Genomic DNA, 12,840 nt, shown 5'->3' on the forward strand with positions numbered 1-12,840 from the left:
TCTAGGACACTCGCGGTTAATGCGGCGCGGACGGTGGACACCCAAACAGAAGGAACCCTCACAGGATCATAGCTGAAGTGAGATCCCTAAAGAAACTGCCAGGTATTGGAGAACCTACCGCCCTCTAACGCAACCATGTAGCGATGGACGTGCTTGTCCTCCTCCCTGACACGGCGATGTACCACCTCCAGCGGGGCCGGCTCCCTCTGCACCGAAATTGGCCCACGCGAACGCCACCAAACGAGATCAGGGTCGACGACGGGACCCGAGGCCGGGTTCCTCATCAAGCGGTGCGCCCCTCCAGGCAGCACCTCCCAGTGCCAGCCCGGCGGAGCCCAGTCCCGGACATGGGTCAGCCGGACGTCGTCGCGGACGGGTCGACGCCGAGGATGCGGGCCGGACATCGTCGAGAACAAATACTAGCTATATGCCCGCAAAAAGTAACATTTTTTTAATGATTGGATTTTGATAACTAAAATTTCTAACATTTCTATATAACTAACATTCATATAACATTTCGAACAATGCTATATAACTAACATTTCTATAACATTTCTAATATTTCTATAACTAAAAAACAGAAGAAAAAAATATAACATTTATATATATAACTAACATTTTTATAACATTTCTAATATTTTTATAACTAAAAAAAGAAAAATTTCTAACTTTTTATAACTATTTCTATAACTAAAAAACAGAAAAATTTCTAACAATTCTAACTTTTTTATAACTATTTCTATAACTAAAAAACAGAAAAATTTATAACAATTCTAACATTTCTAACAATGCTATATAACTAACTATTTCTATAACTAAAAAAATAAAAATTTCTAACATTTTTATAACTATATCTATAACTAAAAAACAGAAGAAAAAAAGTAGTGTGTGTGTGTGCTCACCGGCGAGGCGAGAGGTGACGGGGGGCGGCGACGGGGACGGCGACGGGCGCGGTGACGACGGAGATGGCGACGACGGGGACAGGGACGGGGCGGCGACGACGGGGACGGGGACGTACGGGCCGGGGCGGCGACGACGGGGACGGGGCGGCGATGACGGGGACGAGGGCGACGCGGGACGGGCCGGGACGGGGCGGCGGTGACGACAGGGACGACGGGGACGGGGACGACGGGGCGGCGATGACGGGGACGGGGCGGCGATGACAGGGACGGGACGGCGATGACGGGGACGGGGCGGCGACGGGGGCGGCGACGAGGGATATGGAGACGGGGGCGGCGGGCGACGGGGCAGAGGAGAAGAAGCAGATAAGAAACTGAAATTTTTGAAGTGTTTAGTTATATAGGATGGACCTTTGGTACCGATTGGAGCCACCAACCGGTACTAAAGGCCTGTTTTGGCCAGGCCAAGCGGCGGGAAGCGCACCCCCTTTAGTACCGGGTGGTGGCTCCAACCGGTACTAAAGGCCCCCCCTTTAGTACCGATTGGTGCCACCACCCGGTACTAAAGAGGGTGCGCTGGCGCAGGTACGGTGTGGCAAGTTTAGTCCCACCTCGCTAGCCGAGGGGCGTCCGCACTGGTTTATAACCCCCCGTGCGGTAGCTCTCTCGAGCTCCTCTCCAAAGCAGGCCTACTGGGCCTACATGTTTTGTGCTGCCCTGTGGGCCATCTGGGCCTTTGCAGGCCTGCATCCTGGCCCAACAACAGGTTGGGTTTCTAGTCGTATGCAGGCCGCTTTGGCCCAGTAGGCGGGCTTTTTTTATTTTTATTTTGCTTTATTTATTTTTGAGTTGTTTTTTGTGTATTTAGAGTTTCTTTGTGAATATTTTTGCTTTAGGTACAAAAAATTACAAACTTTCTTTTAGTGCCCGTAGTTTTCAAATTTGAATAGTTTAAATTTTCAATTATTTGAAATTAGTGAGAATCACTAGTTTGTGAATAACTTAACTTTAAAAATCAGTAAAGGCATGAAAGAATTTGTTTGCACATAAAATTTCTTCGCGTTTCAAATGCCAAAACACATAACTACCCTAACTATTACAGAGATTCCCTCCTGGGTGTGAAACACATAAGAAAGTGATGATAGTGAAGCCGATCACATCCCAGATCTTTGGGTGTGAAACTTTTTCTTCGCGTGTGTCCCTTTGCGCCGTAACCATGGAAAATCTTCATCAGTTAACGGGATGCTCGGGTCAATATTCACTGTGAATGGAGCAATTTCATCAAACTTTTCATAATCTTCTGACTTTTCTCTCTTGTCATCCACTCCCACGATGTTTCTCTTCCCAGAAAGAACTATGTGCCGCTTTGGATCATCGTACGATGCATTCGCTGCCTTATCTTTTCTTTTTCTTGGCTTGGTAGACATGTCCTTCACATGGAAAACCTGTGCCACATCATTGGCTAGGACGAATGGTTCGTCTGCATACGCAAGATTGTTGAGATCCACTGTTGTCATTCCATACTACGGGTCTTCCGTTACCCCGCCTCGCGTCATATTGACCCATTTGCACCGAAACAAAGAGACCTTCAAACCACGTCGATAGTCAAGTTCCCATATGTCCTGTATATAACCATAATATGTTTCATTTCCCGTCTTGGTTTCTGCATCAAAGCGGACACCACTGTTTTGGTTGGTGTCTTCTTATCTTGGGCGGTCGTGTAAAATGTATTACCATTTATCTCGTACCCTTTGAAAGTCATTATATTCGAAGATGGTAACTGGGACAGCAAGTACAGGTCATCTTCAATAGAGGTGTCATGTATGGTACGTGTCTGCAACCAGCTGGCGAAACTCCTGGTTTGTTCGCGTGTAATCCAGTCATCAGACCGCTCCGGGTGTTTGGAGCGTAGCAAATTCTTGTGTTCATCCATATACGGAGCCACCAAGGCGGAATTCTGTAGAACTGTGTAGTGTGCTTCAGTGAGAGAATGTCCGTCCATACATATTATTTGTTCCCCTCCTAGCGTGCCTTTTCCATCCAGTCTGCCCTTATGCCGCGATTCGGGAACACCAATCGGCTTAAGGTCAGGATTAAAGTCAATACAAAACTCAATGACCTCCTCATTTTCATGGCCCTTGGAGATGCTTCCTTCTGGCCAAGCACGGTTATGAACATATTTCTTTAAGACTCCCATGAACCTCTCAAAGGGGAACATATTGTGTAGAAATACAGGACCCAAAACGTTAATCTCTTCGCATAGATGAACTAGGACGTGCATCATGATGTTGAAGAAGGATGGTGGGAACACCAACTCGAAACTGACAAGACATTGCACCAAATCATTCTCTTACCTTGGTATGATTTCTGGATCGATTACCTTCTGAGAGATTGCATTGAGAAATGCACATAGCTTCACAATGGCTAATCGAACGTTTTCCGGTAGAAGCCCCCTCAATGCAACCGGAAGCAGTTGCGTCATAATCACGTGGCAGTCATGAGACTTCAGGTTCTGGAACTTTTTCTCTGCCATGTTTATTATTCCCTTTATATTCGACGAGAAGCCAGACGGTACCTTAATACTGAGCAGGCATTCAAAGAAGATTTCCTTCTCTTCTTTGGTAAGAGCGTAGCTTGCATGACCCTGATGTATGCCGTCTTTTCCGTGCATACGTTGCTGGTCCTCCCATGCCTCAGGTGTATCTTTTGTCTTCCCATACACGCCCAAGAAGCCAAGCAGGGTCACACAAAGATTCTTCGTCACGTGCATCACGTCGATTGCGGAGCGGACCTCTAGGTCTTTCCAATAGGGCAGGTCCCAAAATATAGATTTCTTCTTCCACATGGGTGCGCATCCGTCAGCGTCATTCGGAACAGGTTGTCCACCAGGACCCTTTCCAAAGACCACCTTCAAATCCTTGACCATATCATGTACATCAGCACCAGTACGGTGGCGAGGCTCCGTCCGGTGATCCGCCTCACCTTTGAAATGCTTGCCTTTCTTTCTTATGGGATGCCTGCTCGGAAGAAATCAACGATGTCCCAGGTAAACATTCTTCTTACAATTAGCCAAATATATACTGTCGGTATCGTCCAAACAGTGCGTGCATGCGCGGTATCCCTTGTTTGTCTGTCCTAAAAGGTTACTGAGAGCAGGCCAATCATTGATGGTCACGAACAGAACGCCTTTAGGTCAAATTCTTCCCCCATGTGCTCATCCCACGCACGTACACCGGTTCCATTCCACAGTTGTAAGAGTTCTTCAACTAATGGCCTTAGGTACACATCAATGTCGTTGCCGGGTTGCTTAGGGCCTTGGATGAGCACTGGCATCATAATGAACTTCCGCTTCATGCACAACCAAGGAGGAAGGTTATACAAACATAGAGTCACAGGCCAGGTGCTATGGTTGCTGCTCTGCTCCCCAAAAGGATTAATGCCATCTGCGCTTAGACCAAACCATACATTCCTTGCGTCATCTGCAAACTCCTTCCCGTACTTTCTTTCGACTTTTCTCCACTGCGACCCGGCAGCGGGTACTCTCAACTTTCCGTCTTTCTTACGGTCTTCTCTGTGCCATCGCATCGCCTTGGCATGCTCTTTGTTTTGGAACAAACATTTCAACCGTGGTATTATAGGAGCATACCACATCACCTTGGCAGGAATCTTCTTTCTGGGGTGCTCGCCCTCGACATCACCAGGGTCATTGCGGCTGATCTTATAGCGCAATGCACCGCATACCGGGCAAGCGTTCAAATCCTCGTACTCACCGTGGTAGAGGATGCAATCATTAGGGCATGCATGTATCTTCTGCACCTCTAACCCTAGAGGGCAGACAGCCTTCTTTGCTTCATACGTACACTGGGGCAATTCGTTGTCCTTTGGAAGCATATCCTTTATCATTACCAGCAACTTTCCAAATCCCTTGTCAGATACACCATTCTCTACCTTCCATTGCAGTAATTCCAGTGTGGTGCCCAGCTTTTTCTTGTCACCAACGCAATTCGGGTACAACAATTTTTTGTGATCCTCTAACATGTGCTGCAACTTCTTATTCTCCAAATCACTTGTGCCGTTTCTCTTTGCATCGGCAATGGCCCGACCCAGATCATCAACGGGCTCATCCGATGCCTCTTCTTCAGCTTCTTCCCGCATTGTTGGCTCAGCTTCTTCCCGCATTACCGGCTCAGCTTCTTCCCTCATTGTTGTATCATCGTATTCAGGGAAACATGGCCAGGATAGCTGTCGTCGTCCTCTTCTTCTTCATTGTCTTCCATCATAAACCCTCTTTCTCCATGCTTGGTCCAAACATTATAGTGGGGCATGAAACCGGACTCAAACGGGTGGACGTGAATGGTTCTTGACGTAGAGTAATTGTGACCATTCTTACAGCCAGCACATGGACAAGGCATAAAACCATCTGCTCGCTTGTTTGCCTCAGCCGCAAGCAGAAAAGTACGCACGCCATTAATGAACTCGGGAGAGAATCGGTCATCGTACATCCATTGCCGGCTCATCTTCAATACACAGCACCGAAAACATCAAATTAATACAATACATAAAGTTCATACATAAAGATCATACAACACTTAAATGCAACAAACAAATAACTCTCTAGCTAAAGAATTTAAATGCAACAACAAATGCGATCAAGATTGCAACTAAGGTAACAATTGATCCAACAGCATAATGATACCAAGCCTCACTATGAATGGCATATTTTCTAATCTTTCTAATCTTCAAGCACATTTTCTCCATCTTAATCTTGTGATCATCGACGACATCGGCAACATGCAACTCCAATTCCATCTTCTCCCCCTCAATTCTTTTCAATTTTTCCTTCAAATCCTTGTTTTCTCTTTCAACTAAATTTAACCTCTCGACAATAGGGTCGGTTGGAATTTCCGGTTCAACTACCTCCTACATACAAATATCTATGTCAACTTGATGGGCATAATTTGTCATAAACACGAAATGCAATGAATAGTTTTAAAAGAGAATATACCACATCTGAATCATAACCCGGACGAGGGCCGACGGGGATGGATATGAAAACCATGGCACTATGTATAACAAACAACGTATCGATAAGATAATTATACGAGTAACTATATATCCAAATCACACAAACATCAATTTTTTATATAAAACATTCATGAACAAGAGGCTCACCACAAGGTGGTGCCGGCGACGGGACGTTGCCGGCGATCGACGGTGGTTACGACGGAGATTTAGAAGGCACTAAGTAAACCACACCTACATATGCAAACTAAGTATTATTTTTGACCTCAAATTGCATATAAATCAAATACTAGCACATATATATAATTCCTCCCAAATTACTAAACTCCAAAATCAATCACTGTATAAAGCATTGCACGAGCTAATCTAGCAATGAGAGATGAAAGGACAAAGTTGCTAACCTTTGTGGTCATTTGAATGGATGGGGGCCTTCAAATCTTGACAAATTTTGGGCAAAATGTGTGATGAGCTTGAGAGGAAGAGGGAAAAGAACAGAGAGGAGAGGGGAAAGGGGAAGAACAGAGCGAGCTCGGGTGGACGAAGGGTCTATGTAGGACGACCTTTAGTACCGGTTCGTGATACGACCCGGTACTAAAGGTGCTGGAGGGGCCCCGGACTGACAACATCCTGCCACCACTCACTTTAGTACCGGTTCGTGGCACGAACCGGTGCTAAAGGTTCGCCACGAACCGGTACTAATGAGAGCGGCCCGGCTAGCCGTTGGAACCGGCACTAATGTGCTTCACGTTTGACCCTTTTTCTACTAGTGATGGCCAAAGAAAGTTCATCCCTACAAAATCATATAGTTTGGTCATGCTCCATTTTTGTCACACAAGAATGCTCTCATTATGCACAACCCCGATGACAAGCCAAGAAATTGTTTCATACTTTAGTAATCTCAAACTTTTTTCAACTTTCACGCAATACATGAGCATGAGCCATGGATATAGCACTATGGGTGGAATATAATATAATGATGGGGGTTATGTGGAGAAGACAAAAAAGGAGAAAGTCTCACATTGACGCAACTAATCAACGGGCTAGGGAGATGCCCATTAATTGATGTCAATGCAAGGAGTAGGGATTGCCATGCAACGGATGCACTAGAGCTATAAATGTATGAAAAGCTCAACAAAAGAAACTAAGTGGGAGTGCATCCAACTTGCTTGCTCATGAAGACCTAGGGCATTTGAGGAAGCCCATTGTTGGAATATACAAGCCAAGTTCTATAATGAAAAATTCCCACTAGTACATGAAAATGACAAAACAAGAGACTCTCTATCATAAAGATCATGGTGCTACTTTAAAGCACAAGTGTGGAAAAAGGATAGTAGCATTGTCCCTTTTTATTTCCCTTTTTCTTTTTTTGGGCCTTTCCTTTTTTTATTTGGCCTTTCTCTTTTTTGCGGGGGGGGGGGGGGGCAATGCTCTATTAATGATGATCATCACACTTCTATTTATTTACAACTCAATGATTACAACTCGATACTAGAACAAAATATGACTCTATATGAATGCCTCCGACGGTGTACTGGGATGGGCAATGAATCAAGAGTGACATGTATGAAATAATATGCATGGTGGCTTTGCCACAAATATGATGTCAACTACATGATCATGCAAGGCAATATGACAATGATGAAGCGCGTCATAATAAACAGAACGGTGGAAAGTTGCATGGCAATATATCTCGAAATGGCTATGGAAATGCCATAATAGGTAGGTATGGTGGCTGTTTTGAGGAAGATATAAGGATGTTTATGTGTGATAGAGCGTATCGTATCACGGGGTTTGGATGCACCGGCAAAGTTTGCACCAACTCTCAAGGTGAGAAAGGGCAATGCACGGTACCGAAGAGGCTAGCAATGATGGAAGGGTGAGAGTGCGTATAATCCATGGACTCAACATTAGTCATAAAGAACTCACTTACTTATTGCAAAAATCTACAAGTCATCAAAAACCAAGCACTATGCGCATTCTCCTAGGGGGATAGATTGGTAGGAAAAGACCATCCCTCGTCCCCGGCCGCCACTCATAAGGATGACAATCAAAGAACACCTCATGTTTCAAATTTGTTACTGTTGGCGTTCTGGGAACGGGGGTCCCCAGACTTGCCTGCCTGCGGCCCACAGCGTGACTAAGCCAGCAGGTCGTGCGGCCCATCTTCATCAACAAAGCATCCAAGACACTCGTGAGAGTCCAAGCCTCGTGAGGCGGATGATGCAAGATCTCCTCCGGACTGGCCTAGCCAGGCAGGCTCACAAGGAGCGGAGATATCAAGGCGGGGCAAACCTCACGAGGCCCTCGTGACGTGAGCCATGACGAACGACACCAGGCGGGCGCTAGTGCGCGCAGCGTCCTTATTTCCTCTTTGGTGCTAAGGAGGCCAATGCAGGCGAAGAGTACCGAGGCATCAGGCAAAGGTTGCTATATTGGTGCAATGAGACCAAGACCAGGAGGACGGCAAGACGGAGGTCATCGTGGAGCCCAATGCAGCGTCACCACCAGAGCCTTTCGCAGGCGAAGACCGCTTTTGTCAAGATAGCTTGTACTAGCTATCCCCCTTTAAATTTGCCCGCCTTTGTTGGCTCCCTTCCCGCTCGATATTTGGGAAGAGGACCAGGGCCTATATAAGTGGAGCTAGCCAGCATAGCAGGGGCATCTCATCTTAGCTTGATCCAACCCGATCGAGAGCCTGCCACAAGAACACCTCAACCTCAGGAGGCCGTTCTTCCCTTGTACTGTTCAACATCAGCCCAGAGGCAATCCACCACCACCACACTGGAGTAGGGTATTACACCACAACGGTGGCCTGAACCAGTATAAACCCCGTGTCTTTCTGTGTTGCGAGTTCGTCGAGTTCGTCCGCGAGATCTTAGCGAGCTAGGGCGTATATCGGTAGGAGGGAAAGACTTCGCGCGCACCCCAGTGTTCGAACCTCAAGGGTTTGCCGGAACCCCACATCCGACATTTGGCGCGCTAGGTAGGGGGTGCGCCAGAGCTCCTCTCCACAAACCTGCATCCCGTGCCGCCGCACTTCGCTCCCATGGCGGGTGCCCCGCTATCCGCCTCCGCGACCTACGTCGACAGCGGGGCATCTGGGTACCGAGCCCTGGCCCCCGCCCTGCGCTGGGTGCGGTGGCCGACCAAGTTCAAGCCAGAGATGCCGCCACGTTACGACGGCGCGGCAGACCCCGCGCCGTTCTTGCTGGCGTACGAGGAGGCTGTCCTCGAAGCCGGAGGCGACGACAAGATCATGGCTAACTGGTTCCCCATGGCCCTAGCCGGTGAGCCGCGCGCCTGGCCGCTCAACCTCCCGGGATCCACAGTGGCTTCCTGGGGGAACTCCGTGACCTCTTCATCGATCGCTATGCGGTGCCAGCGCACCATGCGGTCGCGGCCCTGCTGGGCGGCTCTCAAGCACCGCCTTCAGATCGCCACGTCAAACCGTTCCTCCATTAGATCAGGGTCACCTCCAAGCGCCCGGGGGCTCCGCCAGCTTGGGCTGCCCCAGAGGCTGACCTCACCTTCGGCTCAGAAGACCACCCCAGCTCCACCGCCGGCTCCGGCATGCTCCCAATGCTCTGCACGCCCACCATCTGCAACGTGGTCGTCACCAAGACCCTCATCTGCGGAGGTGCCAGCCTCAACTTGCTCTCTGTAGAAGCCTTCAGCCTTCTCCATGTGCCGCTCGAGCGGCTCAGCCTCAGCAAGCCCTTTTCGGGGGTGGGTGGTGGAGCTGCCCACTCTCTGGTGCAGATCCACCTCCCTGCCACCTTCGGCACACGCGACAACTACCGCACTGAACTGGTGGACTTCAACATCGCCTGCATCGGTCTCCCATACAACACCATCCTTGGGTACCCAACTCTCGCTCAGTTCATGGCGGCAACCCATCCGGCCTACAACTTCATGAAGATACCGGGAAGCAAGGGCGTCCTCACCGTCAAGGGGGACACTAAGGAGGCAGTGACGGCGCTCAAGCTCGCCTTCAAGACTGCGGCAGCAGCACAGCCGGCCGGCGTCGGTACCCACAAGGCCAACGAGACCGCGCCTGCCAAGAAGAAGCAGTTGTTCACCCAAGACAAGGCGGAAACCAAGCAGGTGTTGGTCAACAAGGACAGGTCTTCGGGGGCCGCCTTCACCATAGGAGCCGGCCATGACCCAGGACAAGAAGAAGCCTTGGTGAGGTTCTTGCGTGCGAACAAGGAGATATTCGCGTGGGAGCCCAGTCAGCTGGTAGGGGTCCCGAGAGAGGTGATCCAGCACCATCTAAGGGTATGCCCCATCATACGCCCCGTGAAACAGCGAGCCAGACGGCAGTCCACTAAGAAGGAGGCCTTCATCGTCCAAGAGACGTGCAAGTTGGAGGCGGCAGGCACCATTTGGGAAGTTCAATATCCCGAATGGCTGGCAAACCCTGTCGTAGTGCCAAAGAAAGGCGGGAAGGAGCGGATGTGTGTCGAATTCACCAACCCTATTAAAGCCTGCCCCCAAGATCTGTTCCCTCTCCCGCGCATCGACCAGATTGTCGACTCCACCGCCGAGTGCGACTTGATGTGCTTCCTGGACACATTCTCAGGGTATCATCAGATCAAGATCGCGGTGGAAGATGTGGAGAAGACAGCTTTCCTAACACCATGTGGGGTGTACTGCTACACTTGCATGCCCTTAGGGCGACAGCTCAGGAGGAACATAGATGCCTACGTCGACGACATAGTGGTGAAGTCTCGCGAGGCGAGGAAATTGATTCAATATTTGGAGGAAACCTTCGAGAGCCTGGGTCGGGTGAACTTGAGGCTTAACCCGGAGAAGTGCGTGTTCGGTGTCCCCTCCAGCAAGCTGCTGGGATTCCTCGTGTCCCACAGAGGGATAGAGGCGAACCCTGAGAAGATAAAGGCCATCAAGGACATGATCCTGCCACAGACCCTCAAAGAGATGCAAAAGCTAGCAGGGCGGGTGACCGCATTGGGGCGTTTCATCTCCAAGCTGGGAGAGCGTGCCTTACCCTTCTTCAAGCTCATGAAGAAGAAAGGCCCGTTCGAATGGACCCTAGAGGCCGATCGGGCCTTCCAAGACCTCAAGAAATACCTTACCAGCCCCCCGGTGATGGTGGCACCACGGCCTCTAGAGCCTCTGGTACTCTACCTTGCTGCCACCCCGTACTCCGCCAGCGTGGCGCTAGTGGCGGTCAGGGAGGAACGCCAAGCCAAGGGCGCGCCACGCCAAGCCGGAGCAGAAGTAGCACAGGGTCAGGAGGATGCAGCAAAGGCATCAGCTGGGGAAGACAAAGCTCAGCAGGATAACGTCGCGGAAGCTCCTGAGGGCAGCCAAGTCCCAGGAAACCCTCCACCTCAGGAGATGCACCAATCTTCACAGGACCCCAGCCTCGATAGTGCGCCAGCCCTCGTCGAATACCCGGTGTACTTCGCCAGCACCGTGTTGAGAGACGCAAGGGCACGCTACCCCATGCCTCAGAAGCTCCTGCTCGCACTGTTGGTGGCCTCACGCAAGCTGCGACACTACTTCCAGGGGCACCCGATCAAGGTCGTCTCAGCTTACCCATTGGAGAGGGTGCTAAGGAGCCCAAATTCGGCTGGAAGGGTCACTGAGTGGAATATCGAGCTGCAAGCATTCCAGTTAGAATTCAGCACTACCAGGTTCATCAAGGGGGATGCGCTCACTGACTTTGTGGCAGAATGGATGGATGCCCTGACACTTGAGGAAGGGGAGGACTGGTCCACCTCCCCAGGGATCGAGGCTCCGGACGGCTGGGTCATGTATTTCGATGGCGCTTTCGCGCACCAGGGCGCGGGAGCCGAAGCGGTGCTCATCTCGCCCACCCAGGACAAGCTCTACTACGCCGTGCAGCTTTGCTTCCAGCACGGCGAGAAGGTCTCCAACAATATCGCGGAATACGAAGGCCTCATAGTTGGCCTGAAGGCTGCGGCAGCTCTAGGGGTGAAGCGCCTTACCGTCAAAGGCGACTCGCAACTCCTCGTCAACTTCTATAACAAGGTGTACGAGCCGAAGGACGAGCACATGGAGGCCTACCTCGTGGAGGTACGCAAGATGGAAAAGCAGTTCTCAGGTCTCGAGCTGCAGCACGTGCCCCGGGGCACCAACAAAGAAGCCGATGACATCGCCAGGAGAGTGTCCAAGCAGCAACCACAAGAGCCCGGTGTCTTTGAGGAGCGGCTCTTCAAGCCATTAGCTACGCCACCTCTTTCAAGCACAACTCAGCCTCGGGAGGAGCTCCCACAGCCTCCGGTCACAGGAGCCCCGGCCTGTGGCCCGACCTCAGGAGCTCGGCTGCTCTTGGCGCTCGAGCCCCAGCAGGAATGCTGGACCAAGGAATTCAAGGAGTACCTGACACATGGGGTGCTACTGGAAAAGGAAGAGGACGCGGAGCGCATGGTCCGGCAGGCCACGGCATACTGCATTCAAGACGGCGAGTTATACAGGAAGCGGTCGAACGATGTCACGCTGCGCTGCATCTCCAGCGATCAAGGAAGGGAGTTGCTGATTGACATACACAGCGGGGATTGCAGGCATCACTCGTCGTCACAGACCCTCGTCGGCAAGGTGTTCCGCAGTGGATTCTATTGGCCTACAGCACTCAACGACGCAGCCGAGCTGGTGAAGTCCTGCGAAGCTTGCCAATTCCACGCCAAGCAAATCCATCAGCCTGCTCAGGGCCTCCAAACCATCCCTCTCACATGGCCGTTTGTGGTCTGGGGGCTAGACATCTTAGGCCCGTTCCCTCGGGTGCCAGGGGCTACCTCTATCTCTACATCGCCATCGACAAGTTCACCAAGTGGGCGGAAGTGGAAGCCTTTCGTACCATCCCGGCCGGCTCTGCCATCAAGTTCATCAAGGGCCTCATGAGCCGCTTTGGGCTCCCCAACCGCATCATCAC

Source organism: Triticum urartu, chromosome 3, assembly GCF_003073215.2.
Source record: "Triticum urartu cultivar G1812 chromosome 3, Tu2.1, whole genome shotgun sequence".
NCBI lineage: Eukaryota > Viridiplantae > Streptophyta > Magnoliopsida > Poales > Poaceae > Triticum > Triticum urartu.